Source organism: Erpetoichthys calabaricus, chromosome 9 (assembly GCF_900747795.2).
Source record: "Erpetoichthys calabaricus chromosome 9, fErpCal1.3, whole genome shotgun sequence".
NCBI lineage: Eukaryota > Metazoa > Chordata > Cladistia > Polypteriformes > Polypteridae > Erpetoichthys > Erpetoichthys calabaricus.
The window spans coordinates 82420733-82447868 of record NC_041402.2 but is presented as its reverse complement, the minus strand read 5'-3'; the positions used below and the strand labels follow the sequence as shown (position 1 = coordinate 82447868).

At 39.2% G+C, this 27136-nt stretch overlaps 1 protein-coding gene across 1 annotated transcript in view; it reads right to left on the bottom strand.

The window, feature by feature from the left end:
• The window catches only part of mafa (v-maf avian musculoaponeurotic fibrosarcoma oncogene homolog a (paralog a)), a 1357435-nt gene extending 1331046 nt beyond the window's left edge, over positions 1-26389 (bottom strand). The window contains exon 1 of the mRNA XM_051932122.1: positions 26376-26389. The gene's annotated coding sequence lies outside the window, so the exon portion shown is untranslated. The remainder of the gene's footprint in view (positions 1-26375) is intronic.
• Between the last annotated feature and the right edge of the window lie 747 nt (positions 26390-27136).

Genomic DNA, 27136 nt, shown 5'->3' with positions numbered 1-27136 from the left:
GGTGTCGGATAGGAGAAAATTAATTTAGGTCTCCAACCCTCCATGTGACATGACTAGTTTCTGCTCCAGCAATATCCAAGACTTCGTGTGGTGGCCATTTTCCGTTGGTAAGCTACTTTTTTCTGAGATGTTTAATTTGCTAACATGCTATGCCAATTTGCCTTCAGATTTTATAGTCTAAAATGATTCCACCTCATTATATTTATGTACATTATATATATAGTGCATCCGGGAAGTATTCACAGCGTATCACTTTTTCCACAGTTTGTTATGTTACATTCCAAAATGGATTACATTCATTTTTTTCCTCATAATTCTACACACAACACCCCATAATGACAACGTGAAAAAAGTTTACTTGAGATTTTTGCAAATTTATTAAAAATAAAAAAAATTGAGAAAGCACATGTACATAAGTATTCACAGCCTTTGCCATGAAGCTCAAAATTGAGCTCAGGTGCATCCTGTTTCCCCTGATCATCCTTGAGATGTTTCTGCAGCTTAATTGGAGTTCACCTGTGGTAAATTCAGTTGATTGGACATAATTTGGAAAGGCACACACCTGTCTATATAAGGTCCCACAGTTGACAGTTCATGTCAGAGCACAAACCAAGCATAAAGTCAAAGGAATTGTCTGTAGACCTCCGAGACAGGATTGTCTCGAGGCACAAATCTGGGGAAGGTTACAGAAAAATTTCTGCTGCTTTGAAGGTCCCAATGAGCACAGTGGCCTCCATCATCCATAAGTGGAAGAAGTTCAAAACCACCAGGACTCTTCCTAGTGCTGGCCGGCCATCTAAACTGAGCGATCGGGGGAGAAGGGCCTTAGTCAGGGAGGTGACCAAGAACCCGATGGTCACTCTGTCAGAGCTCCAGAGGTCCTCTGTGGAGAGAGGAGAACCTTCCAGAAGGACAACCATCTCTGCAGCAATCCACCAATCAGGCCTGTATGGTAGAGTGGCCAGACGGAAGCCACTCCTTAGTAAAAGGCACATGGCAACCCGCCTGGAGTTTGCCAAAAGGCACCTGAAGGACTCTCAGACCATGAGAAAGAAAATTCTCTGGTCTGATGAGACAAAGATTGAACTCTTTGGTGTGAATACCAGGCGTTAAGTTTGGAGGAAACCAGGCAAAGCTCATCACCAGGCCAATACCATCCCTACAGTGAAGCATGGTGGTGGCAGCATCCTGCTGTGGGGATGTTTTTCAGCGGCGGGGACTGGGAGACTAGTCAGGATAAAGGGAAAGATGACTGCAGCAATGTACAGAGACATCCAGGATGAAAACCTGCTCCAGAGCACTCTTGACCTCAGACTGGGGAGATGGTTTTTCTTTCAGCAGGACAACGACCCTAAGCACACAGCCAAGATATCAAAGGAGTGGCTTCAGGACAACTCTGTGAATGTCCTTGAGTGGCCCAGCCAGAGCCCAGACTTGAATCCGATTGAACATCTCTGGAGAGATCTTAAAATGGCTGTGCACCGACGCTTCCCATCCAACCTGATGGAGCTTGAGAGGTGCTGCAAAGAGGAATGGGCAAAACTGGCCAAGGATAGGTGTGCCAAGCTTGTGGCATCATATTCAAAAAGACTTGAGGCTGTAATTGCTGCCAAAGGTGCATCGACAAAGTATTGAGCAAAGGCTGTGAATACTTATGTACATGCGATTTTTCAGTTTTTTTATTTTTAATAAATTTGCAAAAACCTCAAGTTAACTTTTTTCACGTTGTCATTATGGGGTGTTGTGTGTAGAATTCTGAGAAAAAAATTAATTTAATCCATTTTGGAATAAGGCTATAACATAACAAAATGTGGAAAAAGTGATGCACTGTGAATACTTTCCAGATGCACTGTATATATACATATATATATATATATATATATATATATATATTCACGGCATTCGAAGTCTGTGTCACAATCTGATAGTGTGGGTGGTTACCTACCAGGTAACGCTTTGTGGTTGGCCAGCAATCTGCTAACATCCGCCACGGTGCCCTCAGTTTGTGAAGAGCAGATCATAGAATGGTTGAAATAGTTTACTGTCAAATAAATGCAAAGAGTACACGACACGTGTTTCGCCCTCATTCTGGGCTCATCAGGTGTACACACTCCACTGCACTCCCTCTCGGGAATCGAACCTCGGACGTCAGCGTCAGAGGCGATGCCCCTAACGTTGCGCCACGGCGTGTGGTTCGTTTATTTGACAGCATGTAGATCGGGGTAATTACATTCACGGCATTCGAAGTCTGTGTCACAATCTGATAGTGTGGGTGGTTACTTACCAGGTAACGCTTTGTGGTTGGCCAGCAATCTGCTAACATCCGCCACGGTGCCCTCAGTTTGTGAAGAGCAGATCATAGAATGGTTAAAATAGTTTACTGTCAAATAAATGCAAAGAGTACACGACACGTGTTTCGCCCTCATTCTGGGCTCATCAGGTGTACACACTCCACTGCACTCCCTCTCGGGAATCGAACCTCGGACGTCAGCGTCAGAGGCGATGCCCCTAACGTTGCGCCACGGCGTGTGGTTTGTTATTTGACAGCATGTAGATCGGGGTAATTACATTCACGGCATTCGAAGTCTGTGTCACAATCTGATAGTGTGGGTGGTTACCTACCAGGTAACGCTTTGTGGTTGGCCAGCAATCTGCTAACATCCGCCACGGTGCCCTCAGTTTGTGAAGAGCAGATCATAGAATGGTTGAAATAGTTTACTGTCAAATAAATGCAAAGAGTACACGACACGTGTTTCGCCCTCATTCTGGGCTCATCAGGTGTACACACTCCACTGCACTCCCTCTCGGGAATCGAACCTCAGACGTCAGCGTATATATATCAGTAACGGCACACTACACGATAACTTGACTTGAGCATTCATAGTTTTCATACTCTTTCTCTGTGTGTTTAGCATTCGTTTGTTCAAAGGTTGATGTGCTTGCTGCTTCCTGAGCAGCTCTTCTTTTCTCCACCCTAGAGGCCTACTTCTTCTTTTCTTTCGTCGGCATCTTTTCTCGTTAAAACTGATTAAGTCAGTGTTTGTGTTGCAATTACTTAGTATGTTTTCTTTAATTTTTCACTTAAGTCTTCAATCTGCCTCAAGAATGATTTAAGATATGAAGAGGTAGGGGAAGTGACAGCGAAGGTGGCAAGGATGAGAATGGTGCCCATACGCATGCGCCGCATGGCCGCCCTGCTGGTCACTGCCGAGAGTTGATTTTACAATAAAATAAAAAGAGGAATAACCTTGGAGGTCAATCATCACCCCGAAAGCAGATAGTAGACGTCACGTAGTATATGTGTATCAAATTTCAGGTCAATAGGTTTGCGAGCTACAAGTAATTTAAAATCTTGGACAGACAAACGAACAGCCACAGTAGTGTATTATATATAAAGATACAATGTATATATAGGTATATTTCGATTTTTAGATTTATTTTAGATATATAGTGTATATACAGTGTATATGCAGTATAGAAATATTAGGAGGTTCGCCCCCTGCTCGCTTCGCTTGCCAACCCCCCCAGACTGCGCTACACGCCAGCCATTTCGCATCTATGCCACTCGCGTTGTGAAGAGTGGGGCTGAACACACCCCAAGGAGACATGGTCGCTCCTCCGAAACCTCCTGTTAAATGGTGATACAATGGGAAACAAATACAGTTTTTTTTTAGCTCCTCTTTGCTCGATCAGCTGTTGGCTTGCTGTTGCTGCTGCCATGACGTATGATCTGCGTCTCACATGGCCCTTCAAACATTTAAAAGCCTGTACAGCAGCTGTCCTACACTTTGTCTTTTATTTCCAGCCCCGGGCATGGTTAAATCTCATCTTGCGGGATGCAAGTTCTTGATATTTTTAAGTTTGTAATTTAAAAACAGAGTAAGAATTGAAAATCTAACAACATCACATTAAAGTTCAATAGATTCTGAAATGAATGATACCAAACATATATATGTAAGGTTTTAAAATAAGCCAGATTTAAAGTGTCACAAAAAAATGTTGTTTCACAAAATCGTTGCACTTTTAAGCTTAGGATTTTATATAAATAGAGTAGATATTTGTAGCTAGAATTCCACAAAGTCAGAAAATGAGTCATGAATCTTACAATAGCTTTTTATTCCTAAGCTTTCGACAACCTTTCAGGTATCATCATGAGAGGAAAATGATTAGACATACAGGAATCAAAAGCAATATATAGTAAGTGAAGGGGAGAGGTGAGGGGGGTTAATAAGGTGGGGTTCAGAAAGTGTTGGTCATAAAGTCTTTTTTATTATTTGGTTGTTCTTCTTATTAAGCCTGTTTATGCTTAGGTCAAGTCCAAGTGTCTGTTAATGGCCTTTTCATTAGGGAGCCAAGATCCAGGAAGTTCTCTGGCACTTTTGGTACAGGCCCTGAATTTTACTTTCACAATGTCCCAGTTAAAGATGTGTCCGGTGTAACTTATATGTGTGTAAATCAGAGACCATGGGTCATTCCTTCTGATGGCATTGTGATGTTCCTGTATACATGCTGCGGGTGTTTTAGATGGTTGTCCCACATTTACCACTGGGCATGCATTGTATGGAATGCTGTAAACTGTGTTTCATGTCTCTGTGGTGGACTTTTTGCTTTTGGCATTGAAAAGGACAGTCCATACAATGTTTGCCGTTTTTTTGTGCTATCTTGATCCCTGTTCTGAATAGGACATGTGCTGTAGTTTCTTACATGCCACAGTGATAAGGAGGGTGTGGTAATTGCGGTGAGGGACCAAGTTGGAGTCGACTGTTTGCTGAGGTCTGGGGTGTCTTCTATATAGACATTGTTTAGTAGATATCTTGGGCTAGCTGAAAAAGATAGTCTTTCATTCTTTTTTGTGATAGTCTTTCATTCTTTCATTCTTTTTTGTGTCCATTGTGTTACAATGGTTATTAATATTTTGAACTAAGTCCTAAGGATGAAGGATGGTTGCTGGAAAAGTGTAGTATTTTGTTTGCATAACAACTTGTGATAAACACTTGTAATTAAACCAGCGTGGCTGCCTCTTTCAATCAAGAGCAGCATTTGGGGGTGGCAAGTGGGGTGACCACCCCAGGCCCTGCTCCTAAGGAGGCCCCACTTTTGAGGTCCTCGTGTCCCATTCGAGACGATTTGTCAAGTTATATTCTCCAGTTATATACCCCTTTTAATTGGCAAAAAAAAATCAACAATACAAGCTTGGAACACAAAATAAAGGGACTCAGTCAGCCTTAATAACAAAGCAAATACCATGAGCTCTATCCTCTTTAGATGTCAAGTCAAATTGAAACACCACCTTCAGGGAATGGCCAACTTTTATGGTGTTTGTGCTGGAAGAGACAGCTCCTCTGAGCATTGTGGGAAAAACTAGGCATCATCTTTGGGGAGTTTTTCTGGCCTACGGGAAAAAGAGAAGATACGGTTAGCACCAGTGCCCCCTCTCATCCTGGATTGATATGGCTGACCTCTTTAGAACCTAAGGAAGGTGGTCACATGCATGCCTATGCACCTTAAGATTGAATGGTGCTTGTTCTAGAGCTGGTTCATGCTCATTGCTACTCAGACTGGCTCTGGGTAATATTCAGTTGGATAAAGCAGGATCAAAAATGAATGAATAGGTAAATGGAAAGATGCTTCAATTTTCAAACTCAAATCTAATCATGAGTGCATAATAGTAGTGTATACATGATACATACCTGTATTATTATTTCTAACAACAGCCACCTTTCACTATTCAATTTCCTTATATGCTGTGTAATATTTGTTTCATTTCAAAGTGTATTTACATGTATAGAAGCCTGAGTACTGAGTACAGGGAGTGTATTCTGGATAAACTATTTTTGGTTCCATCTTTTAAATTCAATTACAATAAATCAATGAACACATGGCTGTCAGCTCAAGGGACCTGATTTTGACTGCTGGCATGGTAACTGTGTGGATTCTGTGCATTATCTGTTTAAGCATGTGAGTTTTCTCTTGAGGTTTCGTCCTACATTATGAACGTGGACATATTATGACAGATAACCTCCAACCATCATTGTTTGTGGTCCATTACAATTGAGCACAGGTTTGTGTTTATCAGTGTGTCCTGTGTTTTTGTGTTGTTAAAACCAGAAGATGAAACTTTTATAAGAATTACAACACTAAAGTAATAATGACAGTAAACAAATAATATAAAAGTCAGAAAATTCAGAATAGTAAAAATAATTTATCTGTCATGAACCATTAAACAGAATCTTTAATATTACTGCTGCTAGTGACCTCTCATTTTCTCACACCCCCAGTCTGAAAAGATTCATGATCTTTATGTACCATGTAATTATAAATCTGATCATAACTCAAAGCCATAGGCAAAAATCCTATAACATCTGACTTAATGTCTCATTGTGAAAGTCTAGCTCAGTTGAAGCTATGTCTCTCTGCAACAACAAGGTCTTTGGGAACTATGATCTCATGAAGGAAACCAAACTAACTGTCTATAAGTTGATTTGTGTTACAATTCTGCTATATGGCAGTGATGTTTTGTTTGCCTACTGTTATCCCTGGACAGGATTAGAATGCCCAACTCCCCTCTTGCATTGTGAAGTCTTCTATTCACAGTAGGCTGAGGTTAAAGAACCTAAAAAGGCCTGAGAAGTGGTTCAAATTCACCCTCAAGACCCACTTTACAAAACCTTAGATCAACAACAGTACATGAGAGACCCCAGACACAGAATATCTCTTATGGTACTGCATGAGAGAGCAGACAAAAATAGTAAAAGAAAAAGATTATAGAGAACCCAGATTTATAAATCTGGCCCCAAAAAGGACCTCCTGCCCCCCAGTTTACTAAGATGTTAGTTTTCAAGAATTAGACTCAACAGCACATAAATAAATTATCCCAATACCATTTTTCATTTATGTGACTGCTGAGAGAGTGAGAAAGAGTAAAAATAATAGGGCTGTGAATTGTGAAAGACTATTTACTTAATATCTGATTAATTTCCACCTTCATTTCTAAAGCATGTACAGTAATCCCTCCTCCATCGCGGGGGTTGCGTTCCAGAGCCACCTGCGAAATAAGGAAATCCGCGAAGTAGAAACCATATGTTTATATGGTTATTTTTATATTGTCATGCTTGGGTCACAGATTTGCGCAGAAACACAGGAGGTTGTAGAGAGACAGGAACATTATTCAAACACTTCAAACAAACATTTGTCTCTTTTTCAAAAGTTTAAACTGTGCTCCATGACAAGACAGAGATGACAGTTCCGTCTCACAATTAAAAGAATGCAAACATATCTTCCTTTTCAAAGGAGTGCACGTCAGGAGCAGATGTCAGAGAGATAGAGAAAAGCAAACAAATCAATAGGGCTGTTTGGCTTTTAAGTATGCGAAGCACCGCGGCACAAAGCTGTTGAAGGCAGCAGCTCACACCCCCTCCATCAGGAGCAGAGAGAGAGAGAGAGAGAGACAGAGAAAAACAAACAAGCAAAAATCAATACGTGCCCTTCGAGCTTTAAAGTATGTGAAGCACCGTGCAGCATGTCGCTTCAGGAAGCAGCTGCACAGAAGGTAGCAACGTGAAGATAATCTTTCAGCATTTTTAGACGAGCGTCCGTATCGTCTAGGTGTGCGAACAGCCTCCCTGCTCAATCCCCCTACGTCAGGATCAGAGAAAGTCAGCGCAAGAGAGAGAGAGAGAAAAGTAAGTTGGGTAGCTTCTCAGCCATCTGCCAATAGCGTCCCTTGTATGAAATCAACTGGGCAAACCAACTGAGGAAGCATGTACCAGAAATTAAAAGACCCATTGTCCGCAAAAAATCCGCGAACCAGCAAAAAATCCGCGATATATATTTAAATATGCTTACATATAAAATCCGCGATGGAGTGAAGCCACGACAGGCGAAGCGCGATATAGCGAGGGATTACTGTATATTTAAAACAGTGCCCCACATAAACTGCAGTTTTCTCAGCAATATATTCTGCAAAACACTTTCACATTTACCGTAAAAACAAGGAGTCCTTTCTTGTCTGGAGCAAATTAAAGTTAAACAGTTATGAAATACTAGGAATACAATGCAAAAATGAAACAATGGAATACATTGGCACACCATCATACAAGAAACAGAAGCTTCTAGCCATGGAATGTGCAGGATGGATTCTATTAGAAAAAAAATAGATTCTGTATTATTTTTATTCTATTTCACTTATTACTGACTTTTTATACTAGATCTACCTATCTTCTGTTAGGTGCTTTTTGGGGACGGAGACAGAAACAAACAAAAGTTATGTTTAGGCCATGCTGGTACAAACCTGGATTTATGGATGAAAGTGCTGCAATAGAATATAATCATTCCATAGGTGCATGAATTTTAAAGAAATAAAACTAGATAAAGGGTTAGATGAAATCTATCTATATTGACCTTTCGCTTAAGCAATGCTATGGGGATAGGCTATGAATGGCCAGTTTGATGCTTGTTACAATATTTAACATTTACTTGATGTATTCACATATTTGACTTTCTTTACTCAAACCCAACCTTGAAATGTAATAACAGTACTATAAAACTGGATGAAAGAATAGATGAGTACAATGAGTTCCTGAATGAATTTCTTTTATTTACAAAATGAATTTGAGTTATCACTGAATTCCCCTTTATTACCAACATAGTCTGAAAACTCATAAACCAAGTAAATAAATAAATACTACATATTAAAATATAAGCATTTACATCTTGAAATACAGTTCAAGAAGAAAAATAAGAGTTAACAGGAAAAAACAATTTACCATTCATTATAATATAGTTTATCTGTAATTCACATTTGACCTAATATGTTTTTGCATATTTAATTTTGGATGTATTGTTGTGAGTGCTTTACGTTATTGGAAATAATGAATGATAAAAATAAAGGTGGCTTTATCAACTGATTCTGTAAATGAACATATTCAGTGAACAGGAATAATGTGTTTATATCTGCATGACTGAATAAATCACTTTGCTCAGAAAAGCACTGCAGATGTTTATTTAGTTAATGGTTTAAATGCATTAGTTAAGGGCTGGTGGTATCTGTGGTTTCCTTTAGGATTATGTATTGTAAATACTATAGAATGTTTAACAGAGGTTTATTTATCCCGAAACACAGCACAGCTAATTAAGTATAGCAAAAAATTAGCCGTGAGGGCTCTGTAGACTCTTTAGGAAGCAGGCAGCTTTCTTGGCTCGGAGAACATTTGCTTGGTTAGAACTTCAGCAGAGAATATGTCCATAGTGCATTTACTCAAATATAAGTAATTAAGTAATTAATTCCGTTTTGTAAAGGGCTGGACTCACCACAGAAATGTCAATTCAAATTTAGTGAGGAATGGGAAACACCCAAGTGAGAAAAAAGAGAAAGATTGCATTTTAGTTAAGTGCTGAACTGGCACTACTCTTCTTTTCTCTGACATTTTGACATTTTAAGATGCTTTTTCAAATTTTATTATTTTACTGTATCAATGCCTTAGAATAAGTCAATTATTTGTTACTGAATGTTTTTAAAATTTAATTGAAATGAATTAAATGACACCAAGCATATCTTTATCAATTTAATGTAGTTATCTGACTAAGACAATTATTGTAAGTCGCTTTAAAAGAAGCTCCAGCCTTTGTGTATGCTTTCGAGACAATTTTATTTAGCAGTGTATTTTATACCATGATGAACACGCTCATTCTTTCTTCAGCTTTTCACTTCTTCCCAGCTTACATTATTACAGCATAATATACCTGTGCCAGATGGAAAATAAATGAATATATTAAAACATGCATATATTAATTCGGTTAGAAGACTCTGCTTGTGTATTTGTGTCATTCTTTTCTTAATAATGAAAAAATGTAATGTTTAACTCCCTGTTTCATTCCTGCCAAATCAAAAGACAATGTGGACCACTGGAAGTTTACCCAGACTGTCACTCAAACTGAATAAGGTTGAAGGGTAAGGAAGAGACAACTAACTGGGTAATCATTTTGTAATCAAACATCTCAAAAACTGTTTATCTGATCAGCGCCGTGCACTGTCAGAGAGTTGACATGTGCGTTTCTAACTAATTTCAGCATGTCAGCCCGAATAGACAACACAGACTTAGAGAGTTAATTATCTCTGACAACGTTGCCAGCTAATTTCCTATTTATATGTACCAAAGCAATGGGGCCTCCTTTATTCTCACTTGTCACTGAGGATTTATCAATCAAATCAAGGCCTAAAATTGGCTGCCAGTGCGTTCTTGGCATCCCATAGGAAAGGGGGAGTTTATCTGTTTGAGATCTTTCCGACTACATAATGACAGCAAACGTTGACATGAAACATAATAGGCATTGTTTCTATCCTTTTTTTTTTTTTTGGCTTTTTCATCTAGGCTTTTTCCCTCCCCGGGATAATGAGAGCTGGAGAGTAGCTGGCTTTCTTGCTTGTCTATCGGCTTGCCTCGCTGCTCCTTATGCACACAGGCTCATAGACATCAACGCAGCTGTCGGGACCTGCTCCTGAATGCACAATTTGCGCCCCCTGTATTTTAGCTGACAGGTCCTGCCATTGCTAGCTCTGTCACTGTCTGCGCTGATTTCGGCCTACTCACTCAGGACTCAGAGCGATGTTCAGCTACACTATCCATCTGACAGCTACTTTGATGATGGAGCCTGTGCTGCTTCTTGCTCTTGTTACTTTACTGCTTTCATGACAAGTGATTATACTGTACTTTAATGGCATACACTCAAAGGCTTTGTGTGTGAATGGGACTTTGGTTATTTGCATCTCCCCCTCCCCCCAGTCCCTTTAACTCATATTTTTATCAGTATTTCAGTTTACTTCCTCCACTCCTGTTTCTAAGAGGAATGCTTTTGCCCTTTTGCTCTTTGAAGTTGTATTGACCTTTCTTTTACAACCATCTATTCAAAAGTGGATTTAGTAATAGGTTCTTACAGTATATTTTTACTCCCTATTTAATACATCTTTCATAATGAACTACCTCTTCAATCATTTTTCTGAAGAATAATATTAGTTTATTGAATAAGAAGCACACATCAAAACTACAAATTGCATGGTCTTATAGCCGTTGCATAATATATTAAGAATAAAACAAAGGTTCTGGTTTAGCAGCCATAGCTGAAAGGATTTTAATGGCACCGTTGCTAGCATCTCTGCCTGTTCTTTGTTTGGAAAACTTACCTGGTCAAGGTCCATGTGGTGTTTTCATGTTCTTTCTGTGCTTTTCCATTGGGCCCTCCGGTTTTCCTCTGACATCCCCAGAGACATTTATAATAGGTCTTGGCAACCTGATAGACCAAATTCACCCTGTGTGAGTGTGAATATGTGCATTAGTAGGTCCAGAGATGGAATGGTACTCAGGTCAAAGTTTTTTTCTGCCTTACTGTAGAGGGGTTTGATAATGTTGTGTAATGATAAAAAATAAGGTATAAATATTTCTAGCACTCACTATCTGTTCTCTGAAAAACCCACACTAGCTTATTAATTTGAAATTACCATCTTCAAACTATCAGAGCACATAACAACAATGACTGTAAACTGTTTTTGTTTCCATCCTTTACGAAACAACAAATAAAGTTTTTAATTCATTTTTTCTGTTCAGTTCAAAATTGACTTTTAATGTACATAACAGGAAGAATGAGAACTTTTTTAACATGAAACTGTGCATTTATGTTCACAGTACAGAAAAGACACGTTCTTAATTACATTTTTATTTAAAATATTATTTTTTGTTATAGAATTGCATGCTTAACCAAATATTCAGTCAAGTTTTCTTTAGTCAAAAGGTCTTGTGCTTTTCTTGAAAATATTATTGTTATTTTATTGGGCAGAAATTGATCATAAACATTATTGTTGTTATGTAGGTTTTTGTTATTTTTTTTGTGAATTTCTTTGTATGTATATAAGAAAATGCCATAGATTTCAAATATAATACTAGGTTTACATTTTAGGGTGTTATGAAAAAGTGAAAAATATTTACCATTATAGCTCAATACTGCCACAGTGGGTGCCGCCATTTCAGAGCATAGCCAACAAATGATTCCTTGACGATCACTTCCCACAATTCCCTGGGTGACATGACTCATGCGATGTCATCAGAGTGAACTTTTATCAGTTAGTATGTGCATTTCCCCAGTAACAGATTGCCGGATAAACTTCTGATTTGCATGTGAACTTGAGTATTAGCTTCTGTTATAAATATTTGAGTTCTGATTTCAGTCTGACTTTCACTTTGCTTATTTCTAGTTTTATTTACAGGTTCTTATCATTAAATTCATTCTGTCTCACCCCAAAGGATATAAATTAAGATTGTGTGTTTGCTTTTTTTCCCTCTGTTTTGTAATTTAACCTTACCCCATTAGTTTTTCCTTTGTCTACGTGATTCTTATAATTTTGCCCCAGTCTCTTTGTTCATAATTACTTGTTCAGGGCTTGGTGGTGCTGTCATGAAGCCCTATTTAAGGTTTGTGATTACATCAGCTAAGCACAGTGACATTAGCTAGTTTCTTAAGGTGTTCTTTAGCTCTCTTTGGTGATTTCCCTTTCCATTTTGGACCTTTTGAGATTAATTCAAAATTTTTTAACACTGATTTGTTGGATTTAGCAAACCAGATTTTGGGCCAGTTCCTTGTACAGCTCTCACTTGTGAGAAGGGACTTACACCAGTGAGAGGAGCATGCAAGACTCCCTCTTGCTTTCTTGAATGTTTGAGAGAATCGGTGTAAGCTCAGGAGGTGTTGAGAGATTCGCATGACTGAATCTATACGGTTCTCGTTGAGTCGGCAGATGGATATCTAACATTTTAATTCTTACCGTCTGCTTAAGACATCAAATTATTTATCAACAAAGACACGCTTAGAAGTGAAAGAAAGGTAAAAGAATGATTAAAACATATATACAAAGTATGTAAGGAGGAAAAAAATAAAATGTTTGCTTACAAAATTTCCAACATTCCAAACTTCTGCTAAAATGCAAAGCAAATGGCACTGCGCCATGTCCTGTTCTTTTTAGTATATTATGAGATACACTAAGAATAAGCACTTCCTCAGTAAGCAGGTCATTTACCAGAGCTTGCAATGCCCTGGTGGCCAAAGCACCATAGTGTAAAATCATATTTCTACACATAAACTGGTAATTCAAGTAATTAATGTAGTGATTATACATTATATATATATTTTTATATATGTATATATACAGTATATATATATATATATATATATATATATATATATATATATTTGCAAGTTTAATATTTGAATGTTCATTGTGTTTTATGGTTGAAGCTAGATTTAAATTAACAGTTGTGCTCTCTGTGTTGATAAGCTGTGTGAGAAATGTGAAAGATTGGAGTTAACGGAAAATGAAACCCAGAGCTGTATGGTGAACATGCAACTGCAGTAATTAACTGCTGAGGGGGCCTTCTGCACATGTCTACTTTTTGTGCCTCTAACCTGTGTCAAACAAATTCAACTTTTTACGGTACTAAATAAAATACTCCTCCATCAAAGAAGGTTTTTGTGCACAGTGAAATAGTGGAAAATAAACAGTTTTAACGTAAATATGGACCAACTCTTAAATGGCTTAAACAGTGACATTTTACTAAGTGCAATTTGGGAGTTTACAAACACAGTATGATTAGTTTGCTTGTCCACATATCTATTGGGATTAATTCCCTCACTGACGAACCTAGAATTCTATGTTTATAGAAAAGTGTTTCCTTCCCTATGATGGATTGACACCATGTTCTGGGATTTTTCCAGCCTTGTGCCTGACACTTCCAGACATTTTTTTCCCGTGATGCTGTTCTAAATATGTGAGTTTGCAAAATGGATGGATTTATCTGACATAATTTGCAAATCACCTGAGAATTGAACATTTCAGGAGGCGGCTAGAAGCTACAAAAGATGCATCACAACTTTGCATCTGTCAGGTGGTGTCCTGTAATATTCTATGAAAATATGTGACAGTACTGCTGTAGTTGGTTCATTTCTTTCCCTGATACCATCTAATTAGTCTGCTAATATGCAATTTTTCTCACTTTCGATGTCAACAATTTAATCACACTGCAAACACAAGCAGCTTTTTTTTTGTGATTTGTGTCTACAGAGTGGATTTTAAACTTCTTGTGCATTTCATGCATACGTTGTTTACTACAATTTTCCTAGATTCATCCATCCATCCATCCATCCATCCTCTTCCGCTTATCTGAGATCGGGTCGCGGGGGCAGCAGCTGGAGCAGAGATCCCCAGACTTCCCTCTCCCCGGCCACTTATTCTAGCTCTTCCAGGGGAATCCAGAGGCATTCTCAGGCCAGCTGGGAGACATAGTCCCTCCAGTGTGTCCTGGGTCTTCCCCGGGGTCTCCTTCCAGTTAGATGTGCCCAGAACACCTCACCAGGGAGGCGTCCAGGAGGCATCCTAATCAGATGCCTGAGCCACCTTATCTGACTCCTCTCGATGCGGAGGAGCAGCGGCTCTACTCAGGAGCACCTCCCAGATGACTGAGCTTCTCACCCTATCTTTAAGGGAAAGCCCAGACACCCTGTGGAAGAAACTCATTTCGGCCGCTTGTATTCGCGATCTCGTTCTTTCAGTCACTACCCATAACTCATGACCATAGGTGAGGGTAGGAGCGTAGATCGACTGGTAAATTGAGAGATTTGCCTTACGGCTCAGCTCCTTTTTCACCACAACAGACCGATGCAGAGCCCACATCACTGTGGATGCTGCACCGATCCGCCTGTCGATCTCACGCTCCATTTTTCTCTCACTCGTGAACAAGACCCCGAGATACTTGAACTCCTCCACTTGGGGCAGGATCTCGCTCCCAACCCTGAGAGGGCACTCCAACTTTTTCCGGTTGAGGACCATGGTCTCGGATTTGGAGGTGCTGATTCCCATCCCAGCAGCTTCACCCTCAGCTGTGAACCGATCCAGAGAGAGCTGAAGATCACGACCTGATGAAGCAAACATCAGTGCAAAAAGGAGTGACCCAATCCTGAGCCCACCAAACCAGACCCCTTCAATGCCCTGGCTGCGCCTAGAAATTCTGTCCATAAAAGTTATGAATAGAATCGGTGACAAAGGGCAGCCTTGGCGGAGTCCAACTCTCACTGGAAATGGGTTCGACTTACTGCCAGCAATGCGGACCAAGCTCTGACACCAGTTGTACAGGGACCGAACAGCCCTTATCAGGGGGTCCGGTACCCCGTACTCTCGGAGTACCCCCCAGGTTCTGCTTCCTCATTGGAAGGCATGTTAATGGGATTGAGGAGGTCTTCAAAGTACTCCCCCCACCGACCCACAACGTTCCCGAGTCGAGGTCAGCAGCGCACCATCCCCATCATATACAGTGTTGACACTGCACTGCTTCCCCCTCTTGAGACGCCGGATGGTAGACCAGAATCTCCTTGAAGCCGTTCCAAAAGTCGTTCTCCATGGCCTCCCCAAACTCCTCCCAAGCCTGAGTTTTTGCCTCAGCAACCACTGAAGCTGCATTCCACTTGGCCTGCCGGTACCTATTACCTGCCTCCAGAGTCCCACAGGACAAAAGGGTCCTATAGGACTCCTTCTTCAGCTTGACGGCATCCCTCACCGCTGGTGTCCACCAACGGGTTCGGGGATTGCCGCCACAACTGGCACCGACCACCTTACGGCCACAGCTCCGGTCAGCCGCTCTCAACAATAGAGGCACGGAACATGGCCCATTTGGACTCAATGTCCCCCACCTCCCTCGGAACGTGATTGAAGTTCTGCCGGAGGTGGAAGTTGAAGCTGCTTCTGACAGGGGACTCTGCCAGACGTTCCCAGCAGACCCTCACAATATGTTTGGGCCCACCAGGATTCCTCCTAGATTCATATTTTCATTTTTAAATTAAATTTTTACTTCCTTATCGGATTCCTATTTTAAACTGCTGCTTTCACAAGAACTTTACAAGAGCACACCTCTTAAAGGGAAGGTTTTTTGAGCTGTGATTCTTTTTCACCAGTGAAAGATTCCTGCTTCTCATTGATCTTCTCGCAAGCCTTTGAGAACAAAAGAGCTTGGTGAGAGACTAGTGAGAAGTGCCTGAGTGAGACTCTCACTGTTCATTATCGAGAAACCAGCCCCTTATCATGTTATTGGATTGTCTTTTTGTATTTTTATTTCTGGTTGAAAATTCTTGTTTTCAGTTGTGTTGTTTTGTATTTGGTTGGGAGATTATTGAAATTTAAATAAGGTATTTCAGTTTCTTTATTTCATTTAATAAAGCAAATATTGATATTTAATTTTGGGCAAGGTATTTTGAATGACTTTGACATTCCCCTATAGGTAATAATAATAACAATTGAATTATGAGATTGAGAAGAATACAATGCCTTGCAACACATTTTTGTACAACCTAACACATACAAACTGAAACTACCTACTCTTTACTTACGTCTTAAAAATATTCTGTCATCCGCTCCCTATGTAATATAAAGAAGTGAGTTTTGTATCACATGTAAAGGGTGTGTTGCTGGATAAGTGTCAAGGAAATTGCATGAAGAGGTGTATGCTTCCTCCACAAGTTTGAAATTCCTGACATGGATGATCTATGCTCTCCAGCTACTTACTTAGTATGCCAAATCATTCTCCTTTAAATGAACCTACTTGGCTGCAGAAATGTATCTGTTTGATAATCATGAGTGAAGATGTAATTATTTTATATTATGCTTTACAACATTGGCGACGTTGTTGTGTTCCTTAAATTCAATAATATTGAATGGAATTTTCTACCAGACACTACAATCCTCTTTGATTCTTATTTGTGTTTATCTTAAAATATATAATGATGGATTTGAAGCATGGGTAACATAATGTCAAAGTAGAAGGCCTATGGCTAAACCTTTTTGAGGATTTCTATAGAGACACTAGACAAACCTGGCTATATACCCGAAGCCTCTGAGTAGGAAGTGAGTACTTATCTAGTTGTGCAATAGGGCAAAGACCCAATTGCACTCCCCACCAATGACCACATTTTTGAACTACAGTTGAGGGTATTATATTACACTCAGTGACATCGTTATTTCCAGACTTACTGCCCACCCATCATTCACCACTTCTCTGAGTGATCAATGACACACATCTGTCACCTTTGAAGAATCATTTATGGTCAGGCCCCACTTCATTTCCCACCATCGCAAGAAGAGGCTGGCAGCAAATTGGTGCCTGCAAGTCCATATGGCAGTGTTCTGCCAAATTTGGTCACCAATCAAATAATCCATCACTTCCGTTTTTCCTATTTTGGAGAGTGCAATGCACTTGTGCACACTCAGTTTGTACCTTGTACTTGTGTTTTTGGTTTCAGCAACGTTTTGTTATACAGTAATAGAATTTGAGAATTCTGTAGCATGTATAGTGTATTTATTCATAAATTGCCATTCTGCAAATATGTAGCTTAATCTTCATTGACATACTTATTAGATATTCCCTTTGTTTATAGCCCTTCATATATTGTTTTGCTTTATACATATTGTATCCATTGTGTACAGTCAGGCTTTATTTGAATTACTTGTGATGTTTAAACATTTACTGTATACTTTCAAATGGATTTAATGTCTTATTTTTTTGGAAATATACACCAGAATATGGAAAATCCAAGTGTTTTGTATCAGTGGGAGAGCTCTGTGCATTCAAGTAATGTACCAAATACATGTTCACCAATATATGTTGTGATCATTATTAAATTTATAAATAAAATAGGAATAACATATTCCTGGAACTTGATTTGCCCATTTGCAAAATACCTGACAGTTCATTTTTAGTGGAGCATTTCTGTATATCATTTTTCCATTTTTGACTATAAAGGCTGCAAAATCTGATAGGAATCATGATCTGCCTGCAGTGTCTGTCATATTCTGCTTCCCTTACTTTTGGCACCTACAACTTCAAAATTAGATAAGGCAACAAAAAAAGGCAGAACACTGGAACTTAACCAGTTAAAAATAGAGAAACTTCTAATTAAATAAGCAGGCTTGTGACTTCTAAACTGTAGCTGGGAAGTCATCATGTTGCACAGCAACTGTCTCTGTCAGCCTTGCTACCTCCTCCCCACATCTACCCCTATGCTATAGTAAGTGATCTCAGATAAGACCCAAACACCACCTATAAGAAACTGTTCAAAATCTCTCCCCTGTTCATTTCACATCTTCATATGCAAAGGATGAATACAAACCCAGCGCATCAGGGTCAGAAACAAAGATTGAAAAATTGTTTAAAAAGTACAGTTCTTGCTGGTGCTGTATACAGAAAAAATGCTGTAAAAAGTGGCCATTCGTTTTTGCTTTATTGTAAAGCATGCAGGGACCTCATAAAAATATTTGCATGCTGCCTTTTAAAGATATAAGAAGTGTGAGTGTGTATATTATTTGTAGGTTTTAAAATCTCCTTCCACTAGAATAAATGCATATTTCAAAATGGATATAATTTATGTGGAACATGGATGAAGGAGCCGTGGGTTCAGGTTGGAAATACAAAGTGCAATTTAGATATGCAGATTTTTTTCTACTCTGGAAATGATGACATCGCTGCTTGGTGACCATTCCTTTAATTATTTATTCTTAATTATAAGGGTTTAGTTAACTTTTTTTCTTAACAGGTTGCTTTTGAATACAGGTTGATTAAGTTACTGTATAAATAATAATATTGTATAAATCAAATATTAAAGAATAGCAAAATTCCAGTCATGCAGTCTTGCTTAACAATGCAAAATTTAATCAGTGGTAAAAACTAGCCAATTGAATTTGTTCACCGTCAAGGCTATTTGAGTTTTTGGATTTTCAAAACAAGCAAAAACATTATTATAATAAGACACCATAGACAGATATGGAAATTGACCTTGGTTTCATTTTTATACGCCTTTTTCCCTTGTTGTTCTATCATGTATAAACTGATTGTAGTACTTTCATGCAGATCATCAATCTGTAAAAGCACCCATATACAGTCCTTAATGTTTCACAGTTGATGGGATCTACTAATATTATCATTTGTTATTTCTCAGTAGAAAGGGAGCATATGTGGCTGTGTACTGTATTGTTTCATTTTTATGTTACAGTGTAAAACAGTTTGCTGTGGTATATTAAGAATTATTAAGCATCTAGCTTTCCATGCCGGTTATTACAATGAAATACATTCAGCACAGTGGCAGTTAGATGCAATATTGAAAGTTCAAAATTTCCACTTAAGTGGATATATTTGGTTAAAACATGTTAAACACTATGCTGCAAGAATTTGTTTTTACAGATGTCATGTGCTGTCATGGTAAGCATCAATGAATTACCTCAGTCTACAAATATATGGATTGCTAAGTGATTTCAGAGTAACTTTTAAGAAAATCATAGTCACCATATAAAATTTACTCACACAACACTCACACATACTTTTAAAAAAAATGTATTTTAGTAAGCAAAGCAAATAAACTGTCAGAGTTTAATTTCTTAGGGTGAAAATTGAAAAAAGAAAATTTTGATAACCTTTGTTATAATTTACACATAGTAGTCACTGTCAAACAAACTAATGCTTAACCTGGCAGAACCAAGCATCTTGCAGGAATCTGCCCTGGACATACCTCCAGTGTATAACACGAAGCACACAAACACAGCAACACACAACCTCATACCAGGAAGAATTTTAAAATGCCAGCTGATGGAAACATACACAGAGAGGCAGAAAACTTGTAAGTTCATTAACCATTCACAAACTATAGGTCTTACCATTTGATTCTGTAAAGAGTAACGAAACCAACAAGACAAAAAGACATAACTCTGGAGCCATTGAAATTATGACTTGTCCCAAATAAAACAGAAAATGAACATGCTCTTCACTAAAACTTGCACGTCAACATGCTGCACATCATTCCGAGCACAGCCCGCAAACACTGCTACAAGAATCAAAGACAGAGAGGACAAATACTCTTCAGTAAGCCTAAGGGAATGTGAAAGCAGATTACAGTGTTCATTACAAGTTTGCATCCAGGTGAAGGACGAAACCACACCAATATTGACAAACAAGTTGGTTTAGCAAGGAAACAAATTGCAAAGTTTAAGATTTTATCCAACCATCCATTTTCCAACCCACTGAATCCGAACACAGGGTCACAGGGGTCTGCTGGAGCCAATCCCAGCCAACACAGGGCACAAGGCAGGAACCAATCCTGGGCAGGGTGCCAACCCACCGCAGGACACACACAAACACACCCAGGCCAATTTAGAATCGCCAATCCACCTAACCTGCTTGTCTTTGGACTGTGGGAGGAAACCCACGCAGACATGGGGAGAACATGCAAACTCCACGCAGGGAGGACCCGGGAAGCGAACCCAGGTCTCCCAACTGCGAGGCAGCAGCGCTACCCACTGCGCCACCGTGCCGCCTTAAGATTTTATAGTCATTAATTATTCCAGTGTTTGATCAATCTATAATTATATTTTGCATTTCCTTCAGAATAAAGTAAATGATATTGAGACAGAGTTGGAGTTGGCAGAGTTAAAGATGCTAAGATTTGCATTGGGTGTGACAAGGATGGACAGAATTAGAAATGAGAACATTAGAGGGTGAGTTCAGGTTGGACGGTTGGGAGAAAAAGTCAGAGAGGCGAGATTGCATCAGCTTGGACATGTGCAGAGGAGAGATGCAGGGTATATTGGGAGAAGGATGTTAAAGATACAACTGCCCAGCAAGAGGAAAAGAGGAAGACCTAAGAGAAGGTTTATGGATGTGGTGAGAGGGGACATGCAGGTGATGGGTGTGACAGAGCAAGATGTAGGGGGCTGAAAGATATGGAACAAGATGATCTGCTGAGGCAACCCCTAATGGGAGCAGCTGAAAGAAGAAGAAGAAGAAGGTATATTATGTATAGTTCCCACCTGTTTGTTTCCTGATGAATAAATCCATTTTCTGAACCACTTTATTTCACATTTTAAGTGTACAGATCAGAACCCACTGTTCTTTTTCAGTGCAATTATTTTTTATGACCCCTTTCAATAACCCATATTGATGTACATAAATATAAAAGATAAAATAAAAGGCAAACTAACATGCAATAAAACACAAAAATATTCTGACACAAGTACATTATTCAGTAGATACAAAGAAATAAAGATACATTTTCACAGATTTAAAGATCTGAACCCATTATTCCTGATCATTTCAATTATTTTATATAGCCTCCTTCATTATACCAAATCAATGTACATAATTACAAATATAAAGGGTAAAATAAAATGCAAAACGTCACACAACAAAAATACAAGGACATAATTCATTATATATAAAGAAATATACACATATATCTATAGACTTTTTTTAGTTTCTAAAAACTTATTAACACTAGAATCCATGAAGCCTACGAAAAAAAACTCATAATCCCAGGCCACCTTAAACTCCTATGCACCTCTACTTGTGCTGATTGACACATTTACAAAACAAAAGACGCTAATAGAGAGGTGCAGAGGAATTTAAGGTATACGTTTTTTTCGTAGGCTTCAGCTTCAGGGATTCTAGTATTAATAATAATTATAATGATGTACAAATATCCATATTATTAACCGAGAATGGTAAACCGGAAGGCACAGACGCAGGTCTCTCGCTAAACCGGAAGGCACAGACGCAGGTACACGGCGATGGACCCAGGAGACATAGTGCGCAGGCGCCGAACACAGACACGAGACCAGATGGAGGAGTACGGAAGCGTTCACGCCCACACTACACGGCATAGTCAGACTCGACATAGTACGGAAGGTGCAGGCACCTACAACGCACGTCTAAAACACCGCAGCCACAAAAACGAAAGAGCTCAACTAACGTAAACCCGAGATAGTATGGACGGCGCAGGCGTCACCGCCATATTGCGAGTGGCACTACTGCGGAGTGAAGTTAGGAATAATATGCTGCTTGGGATTGTACAAACTGCTGAACGCTTTACACCAAATTCAAACACAATACAGCTCAACTAACGGAAATAGCAAATAAAACAAATGTGCTGCTTGGGATTGTACAAACCGCTGAACACTTTATACCAAATTCAAACACAATACAGCTCAACTAACACACGGCCCCAGAGAACGGCCACAGAACAAACAAACACATCAGGATTCGGCGCCCCGCCCAAAGTCAAACCGGAGAGAGTACGGATGCTGCTAACGTCCACACTACACAGCATAGTGAAACCCGAGATAGTACGGAAGGCGCAGGCGTCGCCGCCATATTGTGAGTGGCACTACTGCAGAGTGAAGTTAGGAATAATGTGCTGCTTGGGATTGTACAAACCGCTGAACGCTTTACACCAAATTCAAACACAATACAGCTCAACGATACACACACGAGCCCACCTGGATAAGATCAATGAACGCAGGCGCCTACAACGCGCGTCTGAAACTGCGGAAGCAAAGCAGGCACGGGTTCAAAACGAACGAGCTCGACTGACGGATATACAAACACGAGCCCGCCTGGATAAGGACTAACGACACAGCCACACAGAAAAGAGGATTCTGCACTGCACCCCAGAGTCAAACGTAATGACACTACGGAGTCTGCAAAGGTCCACAAAGATAGTACGGAAGGCGCGAGAAAGTACGAAAGGCGCGGGCGCCTACAACGCGCTTCTGAACTAAACGTCCACATTACACAGCATGGTCCAGGTAATAAGAATAAACGAACTCTCCGTATTAAACGTACAGCATCCTCACACGTCCAAACCATATAGCATATGTGAATCACATTACAGTGATGCATTATTAACAGTACAACCACAGAAAACGCTCCGTATTAACAGTAAGTGCTATTATCCATATTACTAACGGTAGACAACGGATAACTGATGTAGTCACGGTCATGGCTCCAAAACGATCCAGCTCATCTAACGGAGCTACAAAAACCAGCCCGAGATATTATACAGATCCCTCAAGCCTTTATCTGCGACGACTTAGTGACGGAGGTGTTTGGAACAGCAATCACATTAGACCAGATAACACTATTAACACAACGGGCTATATTATGTCCAAAGAATATTGACGTTGATCGCATAAATAATCAGGTCATTGCGTTACTTCCTGGAGAAAGCCGCCTCTTTCTAAGTACTGACAATGTTGATTCTGAAGATGAGAATGAGCGTCTTAATTTCCCAGCTGGATTACCACAACATAATCTTAACCTTAAAATCGGGACAATAGTCATGCTATTAAGAAACCTTAATACTAAACAAGGTTTATGCAACGGTACACGTTTAGTCATCAACACCATGACAGACAATGTTATAGAAGCAAAAGTACTTAGAGGATCACATTCTAACAGTATTGTTTTGATTCCTAGAGTTGACCGTTCAAGTTCTGATCTGGAATTACCTTTTACACTTAAACGACGCCAATTTCCCATTAAACCTGCATTTGCCATGACAATCAACAAATCCCAAGGACAAACCATGGACAGAGTTAGCATATACCTCTCTGAGCCTGTATTTGGACATGGACAACTTTATGTGGCCTTCTCAAGAGTTCGGCGTTCATCTGACATTAAAGTTAAAGTTATAGATACTCCATACCAAGGAAAACTCATTCAAGGACAACACACCATCTTTACTACAAATGTTGTGTATAAAGAGATATTCCAATAAATCTTTCTCATGTGCCGTGCTATGGGTTCTTTACTTCCTTAGTTCGTCGTCTACACCTTTACACTACAATAAATCTCATACATACATCAATGTATTTCGGGTTACCCAACACCAGGAGTTGGCGAGCAAAGCGAGCAGGGGGTGAAGCCCCCTAGTATTAAACTAAGGGCAACATGCAAACTCCCTTTTAAAAATTAACTCCAGAGTACACATTCACTTGAATAAGGCAGGTCAAAATCCCTCGGCCAGATGTCTGTCCTACCTCGAGTTGGACATTCTACAATGAATTACCAGCGGCTCAGTTCCAATACGGCTCTACTCTTTTAGGGAAATTTTACACATTGTATGTGTTTTATATAATGCATAAAGAAAAAAATCTATAAAAAATATAATGCTGCTGAAATCACTTACATGATGGCTTTTATCTTTGCTGTACATTAGGAAGTCACTATAAAAGAAGTGATATTTCACTAGTTGCAGACTAACGCAGATGCCTTCAGCAGACTATGACAAAAGCCTAACATTTGGCCTGTCGTTTGAAATAATACAACCACTACAGGACCCAAAGGAAATAAAGCAAACAGGAAAATTTAAATGAAATGTGAGCAGCTTCATAAGCAAATAAAATTACAGATCTTCGTGCTTGATTTAATACTCTATCATTCAATCCATCCATTCCGTTCCTTGCTCCAATATAGTGTGTCAAGAGGAGCAATAGCAGCAGCCAATCCCAGGAGCACTTGACACAAAGCAGCAGCGGACTCTTGACATACTTTCACACATACTTACACATTGAGCCAATTACAATAATATCCACATCTTTGAGATTGGCAGGAAAGCAGTATCCAGAGAAAAACCATACAGAAATAAGGGAAATGGAAGATCTCTGCATTGACAGTGTCCAGAGCTATGAGCACGTTTAATTCAGCTTGTTTCCTCCAGCTTTATAATTTTATATTGGGTTCTCCATGTGTGGAGTTTACATGTTTTCCCTCCAGGTCTTTGTAGGTTTCATCCCAATGTCCAAAGACTTGCAGGCTAGGTGAATTGGCGATGCTAAATTGGCACTAGTCTGTGTTTGGTGTGTGTGGTTGCCCTGCGATGGACTGGCACCCCATCCAGGGTTTGTTCCTGCCTTGTGTCCAGTGCTATCTGGGATAGGCTCCAGTCCCCCTGCAACCCTGGTCAGGATTTAGCTATTTAGAAAATTACATGACTTTAGCTTCAGACAGAACATTTAAATATGTATGTTTTAAATATGTGCCGCATATTTAATTGAGTGAAATCATCTTCAATTAATGTTTTACATAGTCTAACCTACTTGATACAGTTATGGATTATGGAGTCAATCTTAGTAGCAGTGGACACAGAATAGGTGTTGACTCTGAGGTTCGAAAGCTTTGGGGAGAACCTTTTTGCACCTTACATGTTCAATTATTTATGTTGTCATATAACCACCTAATAGTTTAGAAGGTGTACATCTTCATTAATAACATAGTCATGCTTTTTGAGGAAGTCACTCAATTTGCCTATAAGAATATTTAATATTATATAGTTAAGGCACAAACCTCTCAAGAGAAAAGGGACATTTCACAGATGAACTGTGGACTCTATTGCAACATTATCATTTTCAAGTACAAAGTGCTGTATTTATGCTTATTATTATCTGAGCATGTTGGATTCACTATGGCACACTTATTGGCCTTGTTTTTCTCACAGCCCCAGAGTTCATTTTTCAGATTCTAACCCAGGCCAGTTCTAGTATGGTGTTTTTGCTTTTATGTCTGCATGGGTTCTCTCATCCTTAACAAGTTAGGGTGACTGGCAAATCAAAATTTGCCAGGGTTGATTCCAGCACTTGACTTGATCCTGTTGAGACAGATTTTGGAACCCTGTAATCCTGTATTAGAAAAAGTGAATTTAGAAAATGGATGAGTAGAAATAGCTCTCTATAATTACTCATAACAAAACCTTTATATGTGTACAGACGGTTAATTAGGTATACAATACAGGAAGATTTGGCAGTTAGTTTCACTGAATTGAATGCAATGTAAAAAAAAAGAATGTAGAAGAAATGTACAATCATGTCGTATGTTTAACAAACTGAACAACATAGTGTCACTGTTACTTTTGTGTTTTATCTGACAGATTATATCCTGCTCTCCCTCTGTCACTATTACCAGCATTGTAGGCCCTCCCTACCACATTAAACTACTGAGCCCTGCTGACAGACAAATTTAAGAAAGTGACTGAGTGAAAGTGTCAACCTGAATTGTCCCTGACAACATTCATATTGTCAGCTCTGCTACATTCCACCTGAACTCCCTAGTGTGACTGCCAGGAGCCACAGAGCGGGAAAGGATACACAGGTTTTGCTGCTTGAAAGAGCACACTGACATGAGAAGAATAAAAAAATCAACAGAGCGCTCATCTTTACAGTTAACCCATTCTTATAGTTTGTAATTCTGTCATGACCTCCAGACCATTAAACTCTTAGGCTAGGAATGAACTATCACTTCTGGTGCCATGTGCTGTGAATTAGTATTTATTATACAGTAAATACTATACAGATAAACTGCATTATTTTTAAGGTTTCTGTATTTTCAATACATTCATTGATTTTTTAGCTCTTCTTTTTCCATTTAGTGATTGAGAGGAGCCTATGTCAGCAATACTGTTGGAAAGTTAAGATTTACTTTCTATTTACCCTTTATGCTTGGATTTTTGCTACGTGCATGCTCCATGCTCACTCTTTTAAACTCACTATGTTAGTCAGTGTTCTATTCAGGTTAAATTAACAATTTGAAAAGAAAATGTGAAGCTTTTCATATTTCAGATCCAATTACTGTAGTAGATTATACCATATCCTGTAATTTTTTGCTATAAAAATATAATAATATCAGAATGGTTAGGATCGTGGCCTAACAAATCCAACAGACTAGTCTTGGAAATCTGCCAATTCACTTTGTGGAGTTTGAATTTTCTCCCCATGTCTTTGTGGAGGTTCTTCCAAACAAACTAAGAATTTCTTATGTTAAATCACAATAACAAGCAGGTCATGCTAGCTGGTTACAGTAAAATGGTCTGGTAAGGGTAACAATGAGCATAGGTGCCAAGTTTTCTTATAAGTGCGGGTGTGGGGAGTGTGATGCTAGTTTAATTGGGAGTACTGATTTCTTTCTCCTCAATTTTAAAGCCTTGTTGCAGTAACTGACTCTTTACTTGTATAATTTTTGCCTGAATCTGTACTTTCTGTAGTATTATTTGGGTTTACCTGACCTGTGATGATGAAAATGCAATTTAGCCTCACGCCAGACGTATCCACATTTTCATGTTTTTTGCCCTGTTATTGTTCATCACATTTTTTGCAATAAGCTTTCATTAGCTAAGCGTCACAACCTAATTACGTCTAATTATGCTTGCATCTCAGCATGCAGTGTGGCACTGCACAACTCAATTCAATTACGATGTATGCATATCTTGATTTTGACTTACATACGTGATTTTTTTT